We start from the raw sequence: 11,891 nt of genomic DNA, 5'->3' as shown, positions 1-11,891 counted from the left end.
GCACATTTTAAATCCAACTAACAGCCTTCAGAATAAGGTTTGAGGCGGTGCTGAATGTTTGTATCAGAGCTGCAGTTATTATTATTTCATTGTCTCTTCATCAGCAGATTATTTCTCACTTCATTGATTATTCGTGCCGTCTGTAAAATGTCAAAACCCAAAGATAATCTGTTCATCATCACACAGGAGCATGAAAACCAGAGAATATTCACATCTGAGGTGCTGGAACCAGTCAATTTTTAAAATTTTTTGCTCTTAACGAGTATTTGATGATCAAACTTTTCGACTAATTGATGAATCGTTGCAGCTCTGGGAGCTGATCACATTCAGGAAACAACAACAAGGCTTCACATCGAGCATAAAAACACAAGTCAAAAGACATAAAAATTAAAAAGTGTTAAATTTGGAAATAAAAAAGAATCTAAAAAGGGAATCAGACATAAAACAAGAGAATAAAAGTTACAGTGTGAAACATTAACCCTTAATGTGGTTTAATGAAATGAAAAGTCTTCAGCTGTTGTTGCAGCAGACCTGCAGTTTGTTCCAGATATGTGGAGCATAAAGACTGAACGCTGCTTCTCCAGGTTTAGTTCTGACTCTGGGGACAGAAAGCAGACCTGATCCAGACCGGATCCAGACCTGATCCAGACCACCTAAGAGGTCTGGATGGTTCATGATGTAGCAGCAGATCAGAAACCATTCAGTGCTTTATAAACCAACAGTAACATGTTAAAGTCAAGTCTTTGACAGACAGGAAGTCAAATGTAAAGATCTGAGAACTGGACTGATGTGGTCTCAGTGACTGGAGCAGCAGCGTCTGATCCACCTGTGAAGACGGCGTCACAGTAGTCGAGTCTAGTCCTTTAATCCTTGATCTGTTCTTCAGGTGACAGTAGTCTGACTCTGTAATTCAGGAGAGTTTAAAGCTGTTTGAAACTCGATATATTGACTTCTGGAATGTAAAGAAATTGTAAGTATATTTTTATTTTTGTGTTGTTGCCTCGATGTCGTTTCAATCTGTTTCTATTTCTTGAGGATTTATAATCAATGTTGCTACTAGAAATGTAACCATAACATCTCTGATAGCCAATCAGAGGGTCAGACAAAAACACACACACACACACACACACACACACACACACACACACACAGGCTGCCTGCTAACGTCTTATTGGCTGAGCTGAGGACAGGTGTGCTCTGGATAATAAATCAACTGAGGTCTCTAATTGGTCGGTTGCAGACCTGAGGGGCTCCCTAATTGGTCAGTTATAAATCATAACTGTCAACAAGTCTCGACTCTGAGAGGAGAAGCAGCGCGGCTGTTAAAATCAACACACACACACGTATGTGATCAACAGGTGTGTGTGTGTGTGTGTGTGTGTGTGTTACATGGGGGCGGTCAAACTGTCACCACTCGCCTATCTCACGTCCTCTTCAACCTCCACACACACACACACACACACACACACACACACACACACACACACTTCCTCTGGGCAAACATGCTGGACATGAATCATCGCGGCTGCAGAAAAATTATTTTACACCCTCGTAAACACAAACATTTTACACACACACACACACACACACACACACACACCACACACACACACACACACTGGTGTGCAGGTGTTAACGGGTGATGCAGAGCTGACACGGCGAACAAGCAGACACAACCTCGTCGTTCACGCAGCGTCGACAGCTGTCATCGCACTAATTTACAGTCAGTAAACGCAGCGGATCCAGCGGCTCGGCGGCCATGTTGGCGGTCTGAGAGCAGCAGCTGAGCGCGTTTCTGTTCGTCTCGGGAGAGTAAAGCGAGACAGTCGTAGTCCTGAAACCAGGAAACCAGCCGCCCAGAATCTGGAACGACCTGCCTGAGAAAGGTAGTACAAGTCTGGAGTTATTTTTAATATGTGTATGTCTGAGACATGACATCACTTCCTGTCTAGCTTCTCCTAACTCAACACAATCTCTCATTCTTTCATGAAGTTTACTTCCTGTATTCTCAGAGCGCTCGGTTCCACTACGGCAGCTGCTGTCAGACATTTGAAACTTTGTGATTTTTAACAAAGTTTAAACATTTTACTCAGTAAAAACTACAATTCCCATTAAAAGAACTACAAGTGCAGCAGCTGTAAAGACTTCTGTCCTGCTGTTATTAACAGACACGTCTGAACTCGCCGTCACCCGTCCGCTCACTCACGGACTCGTCTCCTCTGACGAGCTGAGATGTTTAGCCCACAAACCTCTAGGGCTTATGGGAAACGATGTTCGTTAGCATAAAAATCATACAACATACAATATTAGATGTTTTTTTTTCAGAAATCCTCATCTACACATGTGAAACGACCGGGCTGGATTGTTACTAATTACTGTAGTCTTAATGAGATTTTTAATGATGTTAATGATGTAATAATGTTTACTTTTCCACTGATGCTACAGACGTTGTAATTACACAGTTCAGCCACCAGTCAGCTGGGATCTCCTTCATCTGTCTTCATAATAATCTGCTGATTATTTCCCAGATTAATCGTTTTGTCTATGTTACTCTCATGTGTGATAAAGAAAAGCTTCATATGTTCACATCTGAGAAGCTGAGACCAGCAAACGTTTGCTCCAAAAAGGACTAAAATGATAATTAAAGTATTGAAATATTATTTTTCTGTTCATCATGGCTGATGATGCTCAACCTGAGATAGTCTGTTGGTGTTTATTATATTAGATGGTCCTTATTTAAACATATGAGTGCCGTTATGTTTAAAGGCTGAAGAATGTGTTTATTTAGTCATAAATGTGAATCTATGATTATTATTTTACATCGTGAGCTTCAACAGTTTGACTTTAATGAACAGTTGTCGGTTTGAACACCAGAGTGGCTCCTGAGCAAAGTGATGAACCCTCGAAACCATCGTTTGAGTGTTTCAGAGGAAGCTGAACTTCATGGCCGTGTTTGAACAAAGCATGTGTGTGTGTGTGTGTGTGTGTGTGTGTGTGTGTGTGTGTGTGTGTGTGCGTGTGTGTGTAGAGGTGTATGTATGTTCGGTGAGTCACCCCGGGGAGTGCTGAAGTGTGTGTTGAAGAGCCTTACATAAATATAAGGGTGGTAACATTTGTTTACATAACATTAGTTGAATATGGAAACCTTCCTATACGTGCGGCTCAGCGGAGAGTGTGTGTGTGTGTGTGTGTGTGTGTGTGTGTGTGTGTGTGTGTGTGTGTGTGTGTTGTTGTCATGGCGGTGCGGTCGTGTTTGTGAAGGCGTTGGAGAAGCTCAGCTCAGCTCTTGTTGTGCAGGCTCATTATATCTGAGGCTCTCAGAGATGAACTGTTCAAACAGGAGGGTCAGCTTTGTTTGGTGTCAGCACACACACACACACACACACACACACACACACACACACACATAAATACACCTGCTGGGGATACAACGAAAACACACAAAATACCCCTAAAAACACCAAACAAAGACAAACAGATTTTTGCAGTCGTGCGTCATCAGTTCGTGGATGCATCTTACATTTACACACAAAAAAATACGGATTGTACCTTTAAAAGAGGAACAGCTGAAATGAAATGTAATGTTTTTTTGTCTCCTACAGCAACATATCTGCTCTGTGAATCACCTCCTGTGTTCTCCTTTGAGAGAAATTTATATGTTGAATTATTTGGGTTCACGATGGCGGCGCCTAGTTTTACAATATTTCAGTGAAGTGAAGTGCTGTTCCCTCATCTGTTTATGTAGCTGGAGTCTTTATTTCCACACAGTAAATCAAATCTTCGCATAAAGTGATGACGTGTTGTTCTCTCATCAGCAGAGCAGACGGGTCACACTGAGCCTGATTGCATCCTGCTCCTCAGACTCTCAACAACAACCCGCATTAGCTTCCTGCTAACGTCTCCTTCTTATCTATAAACTTACAGACATGAAAACACGTCTCGTCAGACTACTGACAGTGAGTCGGTCTCCGGAGACTAGTTCATATAACAACCTCTTGACTTTGTGCTACATTGTACATTCCTCAGAGAACTTCAGTACAAAGTCCAGACGTGTAGCACAACAAGCTAGTTCCTGCACATGCTCAGTGGCGTCTGTCTTACACAGAACTACTCTCTGGAGACTGAAAACATGATGCTGTTATTAGTCTTTGGAGCCGTTTCTAAACAAACTTACGTGATCAAACTCTTCATGATGAAGGAACATGTGAACCAGTGCAGCGCTGTGACTCACTGACGTGTTTTTAAGTTTCTGGACGACAACGGAGGAATCAGATCTATCAGGCTTTGATACACACACAATACTTGTTAGTAGATCAGTTTAATGTTGGTTTGGATCCAAACATGACAAGAAGAAAAATGTATATAATCAACTGGCCTTGCCCTTTAAAAATCTACAGGTTATTTAGTTAAAAATGATGCAACAAAGTGAACATTTTTCCAAAATAAAAGCCTTTTTAAACTACCGGTGTGTCTCATAATAAATGCAAAATCCAAGGTACTTCAACATTTGAGCAATAAATCTAATACGATTATTCCATCACTTAAAACTCCTCCTCATCGAATGACCAGACAAATATGAAATTATTACAGTTTTTTAAATCAAATCCTTCCTGCAGACACAAACACAACAGTTCAGAGGAAAAATACAGAAAATCACAAGAAAAGCCAAAACATAAACCTACTAAACTCATCTGTAGTTCAGTTTTCAACAGGTTAAGACATAAAGCACTGTGCACAAGTTTTAGGCACCCGAGATGTTTAGATTCTTATCCATTATGCAAAACCATCAGGGAGGCGTCTGATTGGTCCCAAATGTATTCATGACGTGACGATGAGCCCGAGCTTACAGCTAAAGTCATGAAGAACTATTATCAGCAACAAGAAGAATGATGAGTCCTGATGGTCTCTGATCTCAACATCAGGGAGTCAATCTGATTAACATGAAGAAGCACCTGAGATGTTAAATAATAATAATAAATCCACAGAAGAAGATTCTTTCTCCAGGATCATCACAACAACCTGCGAGTTACCATGAAAAACTGTATTCAAGTGTTTTAAAGGCAAAGCTGCTCACAGCAAATATTGATTTACTTTCTGCTGTTTACTCAACTTTGTAAGAAGATAATTGATAAATCATGCATGGTAATATTTTTGTAATTATTCTCACTTTACTTTTAGTGCCTAAAACTTTTACACAGCACTGTGTATGAAATTATTACAGTGTTTTCTGACTGGTTCTCTGCAGAGTTCAACACTGAGTCCTCATATTGAACTTTATCTTCTTCCTGCAGACACAAACACAAAAAAGCCAAAACATGAACCTACTAAACTAATCTTTTGTGACGACAAACCGGCGAGACGTTTGTTTTATATCTCTCTCTTTATTCCTCCACTTCTTTCCCATCGTTTTCTTTCCAGACCTTCTCTGTGAACTCTCTCTCTCTCTCTCTCTCTCTCTTTTTGTTTCCTGTGTTTTCTGTTTTCCCGATGAATATTTTCTCTCTCAGATTTTCTCATTCATCCCTTTTTTCAACTCTCTGACGCCACTTCCTAATGACAGCGCCTCTGGCAGTGTGTGTGTGTGTGTGTGTGTGTGTGTGTGTGTGTGTGTGATCTGGATGAGGCCTTTTGTCTGTGGCGGCTGTCAGTTCCGATGTATTTCCCAGACCTGAAACACACACACAGGTCAGCCAAAGACAGAAGTGACTCAGCTCTCCCGGTGGACCTGCACACTTCCATTACTGGGTTTCTCTCATTCATAACTCTGTATGTTTTATTCCTTCTCTCTCACTCTCTCATTCTATTTTCTTCTCCCCAAAAAAAGTTCTCATGAGCTTTAAAGGAGCAGTTCAACATTTACAGGTTTTGTTTCTGATTTGGTTGCTAACAGGCAGCACACGGCCGTCTGTGAAGTTACATCACAGTTGAATAGTTAATAGTGTAAAAGTACAACTGACACACTAGTGAGATGAGACCCACAGTGAGGTTAAACCTGCGGGTTGAGCTGAAAGAGGTTTATTTCAGTTAATTAAGACCGGTGGTGAGTTCGGGGTCTGTTGGGAAAAAAGGAGGTTTTGTTTTGCTTATGGCTTCAGAGACCTCGGCGCCGATTTACAGATTGTATACACATGGAGAAATACTTGAGTTTCTGCTTATTAAGTCTTGAATTACCACCACTGAAGTATGCATGTGTTTTATTTTTATTGGTTTTAACAAGTGGGTTTTATTTCCATCTTATGAGTCTGTTTTTCATGTGAAGCACTTTTCTTTTGTTGTAAAGCACTTTGAGCTACAAATAAAGTTATTATTATTATTTTAATTATTACTGAAAATACTAGTGAGGCACTGCTGAAAGTATGATACTCAGGCTGTAGTCACTGAATGATTTCTGATAGCAGCATGTTAGTCTGGATTAAATGAGCCACATTTGAAGAACCCAGGAGTGCATGATGTTTAAACGTGTTCCTAATATTTTGTCCACTCTGTTATCTATGAAGGGATCTCAGAGATAACACAGATCAAAATAAATCCAAGCAAGACTGATTTATTATTTTATTTAAAGGCAGCAGGTTGATTTTAGTAGAAATGATGTGAAACTAGCAGCTGCCTGGAAAGGAAGGAAATCAATATAAAAAAAAACCTGACTGTTATAACCGATGACTGGCTGTTTATAGGCCTTTTGTCCTCCGCGGTCGGACGTGTGATTTTTCGGGAGGTGTGAGAGCTTCCTGCGGGACGCTGACGATGTCCACATGTCCTCTTTATGAAGTGAAGGATTAAAGCAAAGCTCTGTTTGTCCTCTCCGGGCACCTGTCGTGTAAATACAACTGGAGTAGTTTACATATCTCTTACTTTCACTGCCGCTCTCTGTCCGTCCACCTCATTACTCTTCACTCCCTCTCTGCTCATCTGTTCTCTCTGCCTTCATCATTCTTTTCTTTTTTAGGTTCGTCATAGTTCCTCTCCTCCTCCTTTCCTCTCTCTATCTATCTATCTATCCGTCTATCTATCCGTCCGTCTGTCTGTCTGTGTGCGTTCTCAGCCTCTCTGAATTGGAAACCATCTGTTTGTGTTCAGTTGAAGATGGATTGGAGATCACAGAGTGGGACTTTGGCAGTCTTTCTCTTCTTCTTCTTCTTCTGTTTATAATAATATTCGGTCTCGGGGGACAAACAGCAGCACTGCTGTTTACTGTTTTAAAGGTCAGAGGTCATGATTGCTGGTCATTTGCTGCCTTCGTCTTGTTTTTTTTTTTGACACATACCGGTCGTCTTTGTTTGACTTTTAAACCTTCAGTCGGTCGCCGCTCACATTCACTTACTGTGTTATGATGGTTTGTATGATTTTATTTCACCGCTGCTGAGAGTTTTCCAAATAATATCATCAGACAGTCATTACTCACCCAAATGTTTCTGCCCAACAGCGGTCCAACTCCAGCACAGCGGACATGATGAATGATTCTCCAGAATCGCTCTGTTTACCAGTTCATCTCCGGCTGCTGACTCTGACACAACGTTGTTCGCCCCGACTGCTGCGGACCCTCGTAGAGCCGAGCTGGCTGGAGCCGGGACGCCACTGATCGTACCGACGTTTGGCCGAGACAACAAAAACATTTGCTCAGTGTTCTCATTATAACATGATCCTTGTCACATTAGAACAAGATATTTTTTTAACATTATTATGATGTATTTTTTGTTATTACTGCACACAGATTGATGCTGTTTTTACCACAGACTTCAAGAAGCTGCTTCATGTAGTTTCACAACACATAACAAGCTTCTAAATGATGGAAAGATGTGTAAAAACAGCAGACTGGTCCTTTAAGAGGGTTTAGAAGTTGAACCGTCACTTTAATCAAAGCTGTCAGTTTGATTACAGTCATATGTAGCGTTTAATTAATCACATAAAGTGACATTATAGATAAATAAAAACATGATGTGAAGTCCAGTCGCCAAAATAAAATGTTTGAATTGTACATTTCTACAAACCACAGATACATTTAGTGCATCAACATTTCTACAATACGTATGAAAGGGAAAGTGACATCATTCAGATGACATCTATCTGAACTCTCCTCCATGTTAGGAGGAGGCCGGTCGGGACGTCGGCCAGAAATTTAGCTGCTTTGGCACAAAAGTTCAAAAGCATCAAAGCAAATCTAACCAGACTTTAACCGCAGCGTTCTCACATCATAAAAGATCATTATTCAACTGCTAACGGCCATTTAATGTGGCGTTCAATGACACGTGAGAAGCTTAAAATGAGATAACGTTGAAACGTAGAGATTCAACGTATCCGTACGACGCCGGTGTTTTATTCTGGGTCGATCGCTGTCCTGTTTAATTTGATGTGACGTTGTGACACCTCGACTCCTTCAGATAATCTGATTTTGGAAACAAATGCAGATTTTTTGTTTCCAGCCTCTGCAGGAATCTCCCCCCCAAAACAACAGAGCTGGAAACTTACTGCAGCTGGAAACTTTCCCACCAGGAAACAAAATAAAGCTCTGCAGATACCATCAGTGTGTGTGTGTGTGTGTGTGTGTGTGTGTGTGTGTGTGTGTGTGTGCTGCATGTTATAGTTACTCTGCATATTTCTGCTGTTTTCTGTGCAGCTGCAGGTCAGACGGGGCGTTTCACCTCACTTCACCCGCCTGCACACACACACAGGAGTTTAAATTTGATCTGAAAACTAAAGAAGAAGAAGAGGAAGAAGAAGAAGAAGACTGATGACATCACTGGGTTGGATGACATCACACTGCTGATACACTCAATGACTGTCGGGCAGATTTTCATCACGATGTCCGCTGGTGTCCGTTAAAAAAACAACAACAACAAACGTTTTGGTGCGTTCAAGGATGTTCAGACATTTCAGAGATTCAAGTTGGCTGAACAGAAAACAGTAAAAAAACAAAGAAGAGGAGATGAGAGGAAAAGAAGAAAGGGAGGATAAGTGAAAGGAGGAAAACAAAGAGAGGAGGAAATGAGAGGAAGAGAGGAGACGAGGAAAGGAGGATGAGGAGATGAAGAAAAGAGAAGAGAGATAGTAAGAAGGAGTGGAGGAAAGAAGTTTGGAGAGATGGAAAGAAGGAAAGGAGGAGATGAGATGAAGAAAAGAGGAGAGGGGACCAGGAGGAAGCTGAGCAGGATAAAGATGAAAATGAGTGAATGAGGAGGAGGAGGAGTAGAGGAAAGGAGTCAGGAGAGACGGAAGTGAGTGAAGGAAAGGAGATAAAGAGATGAAAGAAGGAAAGGATGAGGGGAGGATAGGAGGAGATAAGGAGGAGGTGAGGAGGATGTGAAGAGGAGGAGGAGGAGGGTTGCTGATGTCATATTTGTGGTCCAGTGAGAGATGCAGCACTTCCTGTGGGGAGAGGTGACCCTGCAGAGAGACGACCTCAGAGACACTGCAGTCTAGACACACTTAATACCAGGGATTAACACACACACACACACACACACACACACACACACCCAGTGATGAGACTGGTGTGTATAATGTGTGTAATGTGTTGGTTGTGGCTCGTAGTGATGAACCTACAGAGAATTATCAGAGAGCAGCTCCTCTCGGCTTTATGGAGCTTTATAGTGAGTTTCAGCTCATTGTTTATCTGTCCGGCTGCAACTTTACTGTTCTGGTTCACTCTCAGCGTCTCATAGCATCGTTTTGGGCCGCTGTACACGACCTGCCCAGCACCAAACAATCAGACACAGTTAGCTGTAGACTAGCTGGTGAACATAGTGGAGCATTTAGCAGCTAAAGAGCCAGATATTTCCCTCAGGAGTTAGTAGAGAGTAAAAACAGCTAAAAGAGAAACACGACTCCACATGAATGATAATGTTGCTCCGTAACTGCTGGATGTGGAAATAAACAACTGTTTGCTAACATGTTCAACATATCAACTTGATGATGTGTCAGAGTTGTGTTCATGACTTGTTTCTGATGAAAACTAGTGGACAAAACGTCAGTCAGTGCAGATTTAAGGGTCTCTGAAAGCTCCTCAAATATGACTGAAACCTCCTCCAGCACATCAGAAACCTCCTTAAGTGACACTCTGACCTCTCTGAGGACATCCAAGGCCTCCTCAAATACACCTGGAATCTGCTCATGGCAACCTCAAGGACTTCTATAACCTCCTCAGATATGTCTGGAACATATTTAAGGACCTTTGCAATCTGTTAAAACCATCTACAACCTCTATATGGGGCCCTGGAATCTCCTCAAGGACCTCAGTAGCCTATTCAAACACCCCTAAAACCTCAAAGGCTATTGGAACATCTTGACAGACCATTACAGTATCCTGAAAGACCACTGGAACCTCTTTAAGGTCCCCTACGAGATCCTCAAATATATGTAGAATCTTCTCCAGCACACCAGGAACCTCCTTAAGGACCCTTGGACTTCTTTTGAGGACACCTGCATCCTCCTCAGATACACTGTAACCTGCTCAAGGACCTCTACAACCACAAGGACCACTGCAACCTCCTGAAGTACCTCTATAACCTCAAACATGTCTGGAAACTTCTTAAGGACCTCTGCAACCTGTTTAAGGACCTTAACAACCTCCTCAAATATGTGTGGAACCTCCTAAAGGACCCTAGGAACTCTGGGGAGATCTACAGCCTCCTCAAATACACTGGAACTTCCTCAAGGACCACTGGAACCTCCTCAAATATGTCTGGAACCTCAAGGACTCCTACAACCTCTTCAAGGACATCTACAGCCTCCTGAGATAAACCTGGAACAATGACATCTATTACTTCCTCAAGGACCTCTGGAACCTGCTCAAGGATGTTTACAACCACAAGGACCACTGGAATCTCTTGAAGGACCTCTATAACATCCTCAAATAGGTCTGAAAACTCCTCAAGGGCCTCTGAAACCTTTTCAAAACCTCTATAACCTCCTCAAGGACCTCTGAAACTTTCTAAAGTGTCTTAGCAGAACATTTGGTGAAACTCTCTTGATGATTCTTTGACTCATATAAAGTTTCCTCACAGAAACGAGAGAATTGGAGACAAACAGAAGAAGTGAACTGTGACTGACGTTGAGTTTTTGGGTTCATTTGTTCCACAGAAGAACAAAACAAAAGCTCAGCTCAGTGTTTAGTCTCCTGCTCGCCTCTTCTTTTCCAGCACAGACAAAGAGATTCTGGGAGGGAAGCAACCACACCGAGCTGATGTGGAAATTCCTGCACTGGATTGTTTTCTAGCTGCAACCAGAGATGACTCACAGTGGGTAATGACACACACACACACAGGCAGAATATTGCATGCAAACCTCAGTACTCATATACGCCCAAACGTACACATAATCAAGGCAGAGACATACATACAGTACAAACACATATTCATGTATATACATGTCGTGACCTTTGAATGATCAGCTTCTATCTGCCGTCTGAGCAGCTCTGAGACACTGATCCTAGTTATTAAAACTGATATTAGTCAAACTAACAGACGCCCTTCATGTACTATAAATATATAATATCCAAATCCACTGTTTTAATACACAAAATCAGTGTTTGAACTACTGAAGGGAGTTTATGATATTTAGGGAAAGACATGTTTTAAATGTATCTGTAACTACATTTGGTAGAAGCTTTATCGACAACACATTTCAAGACAATTAGAAATAACATTAAAACATGATAAACATTTTATTTTACAGGTCCTTTAATTTTATACTAATCCTGGAAATAATTTGTAGATATTTAACAGTTTATTTTTTAGGGACATTTTACAGAGACGGTGGTGCAATTTGGCACAAATTATAAGAAGCAACTTTTAAAAGTGTTAAGTTTGTTTAGTTGCTATTTTTTCTCTTTAACTGACAGAAAATACTCAAATGTCAAACTATATATCAGCATATTAGCTTGTTTCTTAAAATCC

At 41.3% G+C, this 11,891-nt stretch overlaps 1 long non-coding RNA gene across 2 annotated transcripts; it reads left to right on the top strand.

Annotated features, from left to right (window-relative positions):
- Positions 1-744: 744 nt before the first annotated feature.
- Positions 745-8,871, top strand: LOC137173586 (uncharacterized). Of its 2 annotated transcripts, none has more exons than XR_010925215.1 (2): positions 745-1,886; positions 7,424-8,871. It is a non-coding gene; the product is annotated as an uncharacterized lncRNA (long non-coding RNA). The 2 variants fall into 2 exon arrangements; XR_010925214.1 differs by lacking the exon at positions 745-1,886 and adding an exon at positions 6,606-7,333.
- The last annotated feature ends 3,020 nt before the right edge of the window (positions 8,872-11,891 follow it).

This window comes from Thunnus thynnus, chromosome 21 (genome assembly GCF_963924715.1).
Source record: "Thunnus thynnus chromosome 21, fThuThy2.1, whole genome shotgun sequence".
NCBI lineage: Eukaryota > Metazoa > Chordata > Actinopteri > Scombriformes > Scombridae > Thunnus > Thunnus thynnus.
Note: the sequence above shows the minus strand (reverse complement) of the source record. Positions and strands in the feature narration are given on the sequence as shown.